The sequence below is a fragment of the Crocodylus porosus genome, unplaced genomic scaffold (genome assembly GCF_001723895.1).
Source record: "Crocodylus porosus isolate Cpor-Errol unplaced genomic scaffold, CroPor_comp1, whole genome shotgun sequence".
NCBI lineage: Eukaryota > Metazoa > Chordata > Crocodylia > Crocodylidae > Crocodylus > Crocodylus porosus.
Window position 1 is genome coordinate 9,027,058 of NW_017728947.1, and position 6,327 is coordinate 9,033,384.

The 6,327-nt window shown below is 43.2% G+C and overlaps 1 protein-coding gene across 8 annotated transcripts in view; it reads left to right on the forward strand.

The window, feature by feature from the left end:
- Positions 1-6,327, forward strand: part of USH1C (USH1 protein network component harmonin) — a 95,323-nt gene that overhangs the window by 14,261 nt on the left and 74,735 nt on the right. The gene's annotated exons all lie outside the window — the stretch shown is intronic.

Below are 6,327 nucleotides of genomic sequence, written 5' to 3' on the forward strand. Positions count from 1 at the left end.
GGTTCTGCATGCACCCCTCCTAACTTACCTTTGCACTGGCAGGCTCCATCCCTGCTCCAGCCTGGGGCTAGAGCTTGGCCCCTGCTCAGCCCCATAGCAGTGGTGCCAGCTCCACGCTTCCACTGCAGGGCTGGGCTGGGGCTATGCTCTGTGTCCCAGGCTAGAACAGGGGTAGAGCCTGCCAGTGCTAAAATGAGGGTAAGAGGGGAAGGCGGGGGTTGTAAGAGAGGCAGAGGTGGGGGTGGAGACAGGGAAACAAGGGAAAGGTCCAAGGCTGTGGGCAGGCAGAAACAACACGGGAGAGAGGGGGAGGGGAAGGGGGGAGGGCAGGGGAATGGGGTTCAGGGAGGCAGAGGCTATGGTAGGAGAAACACAAGGAGGAAGTAAATTGGGGGACAGGTGGCAGGGGGCAAGTGGCCTGGCCCCCCTGCCTACCCATACCCCCACCTCCTCACCCTGTTTGCCCCATCACCTGCCCTACCACATGCTTCCCACCACTTTCCCCATCACTTACTGCCTCTCCCCCCACCTGCCCCCCCACCTGCTTATTTACCACTACTTTCCATGCTGCAATGGCAGTGGGGATGGATTTAAGATGATTCTCTATGTGGAAATTATAACAATTTTATAAATTTACTATGTATCAGATTTTCCATTTTCCAGTGGATTATTGGAGGGTTGTCTTGGATTTGGGTAAATACCATAATAAGGAAATAATTTTTAAGTATAATTATATTTTATGGTAGATTGCATCGAGTATTTGTGCCTAAAAGTAACCACCACAATGGACTGTCCCACAGTATTGAAAAGAGGTGCCATTGGACTGTACTGGAAACAACTAATGGGAATGAACAGAAATGAATTAATGGTGATTGTGTTAAACTGCCCTGAAAGGACTTTCTGTATAATCCATGGGCATAACAGTTAGTTTCTGCTCCATAGGTTACAGCGGTTAGCAGCAATGACTGAGCCTGTGGTGGGGGCTGTCATTATATTTGCACCTCTCCCTGTTAAACAGCACCCAGGGCTGGTGCCCTGTTTCCCTTCCCCTAGGTATGCTACTGCCTTCAGCCATGGTGCTGCTAATCATTTTTTTGCTTTGTACTTTGTTTCAAATAATAAGTTAGTTTAGTGAAGTTCTTCAGTCAGCTGGAACCTTAACCTTGGAAGTTGTTCTTGGACCATCCAGGACTGTTAAGGTGACAACACACTTGCATGGTGACAATGCTGGTGGGAAGGACCGAGATGGCATCACCTGATATTTGCTGGCCGTGGCATTCTGTTCCGATAAATTAGAATAAAGGAAGCTGACTGGAACTCTGAGCAGTTGTGCTAATCATACTATAGTTCAAAACTTTATTTGTGTTTCCCAGCCAAAGACAAAATATGAACAAAGAGGGAAAATCCCAGAGGTTTTTATGGTGAATTTGTTAGACTTGGTTTTAAGTATTAATGAACAGATGGTGCTTTTGGCTAATCTGTCTGGCTTGCGTTTGTTGATATGTGGTGTTAAGGATCAGCTTGAGGTGCCTTCATAATAAGCGGTACTAGACACTTTCTAAAACCAAGTGAATACAGAGAGTTGACAGGCAACTCATTGTTCTAAATTGCTGTCTCATGGTAAAGCCAACTGCTCCTGAAATTTCACCCATCTGCATTATTTCACTAAATCTCTACGCATTTTCTAACCTGAAAATGCAGTCTGAGAAAGGTATAATGATCTTTTATCATAACATCAGTTTTTGACCCTGCTTTTTTTATTTCAATTCATTTTGCATGATGATTATTCATTGAAACGGTTTCTGTATTACTTAAGATGCTTGATTAATCAGGGCATTACACGGAAACATTTGTAGTCTTGACCTTTTTCCTTCAATTTTTCAATTTTTTTGAATGGAGAGCATTTAGTCCTTTCATGCATTAATGTATTTCATCCCTCTCTTGTGCTGCTTTCTTAGATAGTCATATCTATGGGGATTCTGTTGAGTACAAAGGGTTTGAGATTAGCATGAATAAAGAATATACAAGGCTGGAAATTTGAAACACATTTGATACGATTATGCATCTCGATCACTGTGCAAATTCTTTTTCTTGAAATGTAAAAGCAAACGAAAGATATTATCTCATTCCATGCCCTTCAAGTCTTTTTCAGTCTCTTACTTTATTAGCCTTAATAAAGTCGCTTTGCGCCTTTTAAACAAGCTCTGTCACTCTTTTGCATGCACTTTACGTTCACTTTTTACACTAAGGCCCAAATCCTGTTTTGACTAAGTCATTTAAATATGACTTATCAGGTCTAAATATGGACATGTGAGAGGCATTTCGTTTCTCTTAAACTTACTATTTTAGATTCTGTTTCTATTTGTGCAGCTAGTCTTGCCCTTCCAGGCATGCTCAAAAGAAATGGACTAGTGCCACTTAGGTTTTGTGGCAGTGCTATTCCATCTGGGAAGGTATTTAAGTCTGTAAATCCTGGGAATTTGGTCAGAGGAACACAAAGGTGAGGAACCCCCATTATTTAGCCCAGCAGTCTAGCCAGTGGCTAACAACCTTTTCAGGTTGCAGGCCAGAATGACCCAGCACAGGTTAGAGGTGGGCAGATGTTAGGACCTGACTGCTGCCATTTCTTCCCACGGTAGCATGCCACAGCTGAAGCTCCCCTGCTGACAAGTGCCCTTGAAGCCCCATACCTGTGGGCTGGATCAAATGACCCACAGGCTTTAGGGTACTAACACCTACTTAGGTTAGAGGTCTGAAGAGTAGGAAACCCACATTTTAACCTTTCTTCCCCATCAGTGGGCTTTGAATCTATGTCTCTCACTTCCCAGCAAAGTGTATTAATCACCAGGCAGTCGGCTAGGCAATCCAGAAGTGCTGCTCATCAGCCCTTCTGTTAAAGCTGACCCACAGGGCAGACAAGGGGGGAAGTTACGTATAGCTTGAAGGAGACCAAGTTGGATGGAGGGTGGCTCAATGAAATGGGCACTGCACTGGAAGGCTAACGGATCCTGGATTCTGAGACCTGTTCCCAGGGCTCTTTCTGTATTTCTCGCAGCTTTGCCTTTTTATAGTTTCCTGGACGTTAGTTAGTGGAAGAAAGAGCATGCTGCAAGCAATTGCCTGAGAAACATTCTCTGGGTCCTTGTTCTTGGATGTCGCAAGTTCTACTGAAAGAAGCCGTTCAGTTTATTGCCATTTCATCCCTTCAACGTTCTTGGGCTGGCTGTCCCTGAAGTAGCTGCTTGTAACCATATGGAGCTATAGAGGTAGATGAAGAACAGAAGAGCTTCAATTACACTTACTCAGTTTCTGCCAGGTGTCTCAGGAATGATGTAGATTTGACATGGTTTTAATGTATTTATAAATATAGCTGGCAGCTGAGCACTGCATATGATACAAAGAATAATCACTATTGTTTATATACTACTACTATATCTGCACTGTACTACTGAAAAGAAAAATAACTTTGGGCCTTGAAAGAAATATCAGGGCACAATTTTTTATAACAGTTTCTAGTTAACCATAGATCACAAGCAGGAGGAGAGAAAGATTTGAATATGTGATGGATATACACCAGTGTAAATAAGAACCGGACAGATGACATAACCCTCCATATTGGTATAACTTGCATAGATCTTCTGTAGCAATGCTATAGGAAATATCAAGAGTTATACAACATTAGTACAAGTCTTGGGTGTCCACAGTTATCCCAGGGTAGACACTTGCTGTAAACCAAAGCTATCGAAATCATCTGGCCTGAGGGGCATGGGGCCAGTCTGCAGACAAAGTTGAGCCTTCCATGTGCTGAATCCAGTTTGCAGGGCCACACCGGTGCAGGGGCCACATACAGCATGTACCCTGGACTGGCCTGTTCATAGTATTTGCAGCATGTGCACCAGCTGCAGCCTTGCATGCCATATGTAGCACATGTTGGCCCCAGCCTTGTGCGTGACTGTGCTTGGGGCCGGTCTGGAGCTTGTGCTACACACAGCGTGCAGCAGTGGTATGGGGTGTGTACTGCATGTGGCACTTGCTTTGAACCAGCCCTGTGATCTGGGATGTGGGGCTGGTCTCTGGACCTTAGTCAGAATGGGCCTGGATCCAGCTTGCAGGGCCAGTCCAATGCAGGTGCTGCATGCAGCTCATGCCCCATACTGGCTCTGTGCCATGTACAGCCAACATCAAATAGGCTCCATGCACTGTATGCACTGATTAGGGCCAGAGCCAGCAAATGCTACATGTGGAGGCAGCACTGTAGGCTGGATGATATCACTCTGCTTGCTGGATCTTTGACCCCCTTGTTGTAGACAAACAAGTTTTTATCCATTATCTAGTAGCAAGGTATTATAATAGCATCAACTGCCAACAGCTATCCTTGGGTAGCTGCTAATCTGTCCATACCAGGTCCCAGTGTAATTTTTCATCAGCCCATGAAACTGATGTGATTTACAACAGTTTAAATGTGTTACGTGTCCAGGCCCTCAGTGATTGGGGAGCATGTCCAGAGAAAAAGGAAACCAAATAGCAGTAAATCATGTTTGGTTTTCCTCTTCTATAGTATGTGAGTTAAGCAGAGACTCATGTATTCACAGGTTCGGGACAGAAAGGAAAGGGAGATGCATTAAAAAGCAAAACAAGGCAGCCTGATTATCCTCCTCCCAAAACCAGCATTAGTGATAGTCATACAAAACAAAAAAAAGGGTAAGACCATCTATCACATTACAAGCAGCTAGCTCACACTGGCTTCCCCAATATTATCTGTCAGCATAATCACCTCTGAACAGGAGTGAAAGTGACCGATGTGATTACAGATGGGAAACTAAATGAATTCTCAGACAATTTCAACATCATCGTCACTGGTTACTAATTTTCATTTGAAATGCTTCTTTAATGGACAGTTGCTATTCAGTTAAAACAGAGTTTCCTGGAGAAATATATGATTGAATGGAATTTTTCAGATTTTTAATGTAAACCCTCATGACTGGTTTTCAGCAGCCTACAGATATACTGATATCTATTGAGAACTGATAATTTTAGAGCTGCAGATTAAACTTTTTGGTTGCCGACAACCATTGTTGTCATTATTTTTTAAAGGAAAAGCTGAGGAAAATATAAAAACAAAGCCAGTTTTCTTATTATTTCCCTCTGAATCAAAGAACATTTTTTTTTCTGTCAGTGCTCTCTACCAGTATGTGGTTCCTCTCATGGAAGTGTAAAAGAATCCAGGGTCTTGCCATTTCTCAGGATGCTGCCGCATCATTTTACTCAATAACTATAGCAAATCTTCTGTCTCAGGAATGATGCAGATTTCACATGGTTTTACTGTATTTATAAATATAGCTGGCAACTGAGCACTGCATAAGATAGATAAGATACTGGTTTTTATACATTGCTACAAACCTGAGCTGTATTACTGAAAAAAAAAATTGGGGGCTTTGAAAGAAATATCAGGGCACATTTTTAATAACAGTTTCTAATTAACCCAAGTAGGTATGAACTCCTGTTGAATATACAATTGCTGTAATATGTTTATGTAATTGTTATAGTCTCTGTACATGAGTGCTCTAAGTTAGGCTGAATATAAGAAACACTCTTTCACACTATAACTTTTATTTACTGCTGTTCTTCTATTTTGCTTGACCCACCTTGGGCAGGGGGCTGGACTCGATGATCTCCCGAGGTCCCTTCCAGCCCTGATGTCTATGAAATCTATGAAACCACTATCTGGCCTTTATTGCGTCAGACGTAGAGCTGGCCTATGTTGATATTTCTGCTGACTCCCTTTGCCTTTTCACTGTCTGCTAACCAGGGAAATTTCAGTGGAGTGGTACACAGAAAACATTGGGGGTTTTCCTACATTTCCTTCCGGCCTTTCTTATTTTCCCCAAGGGTCAGCATTTGACCCTATGGAAAATAACTTATTTCACAAGAAAATTCCTGTTTACTTTTTTACAGATTACTCATGAGAAGCTCAAAAATCTGAACATGCCAACTGAGGTTAAAATTCCATAGTCATGGTTAAATAGCTGCATATATCCTAATAGTTACACATCCTAGGCTACTAAAATATCTGTGGGAAGCAGGGCTAAGTTGGAGGAAAACCTTTAACCACGATCCGCTGGCTGGGAAATTGGCTTCGTGGTCGGACCCAGAGGGTTGTGATTGATGGCGGTCACTCATCATGGTGCCCTGTGACCAGTGGGGTCCCTCAAGGCTCTGTCCTGGGACCCATACTGTTCAACATCTTCTTTAACGATGTGGACATTGGAGTTAGGAGTGGATTGGCCAAGTTCGCCGATGACACCAAACTTTGGGGCAAAGCATCCA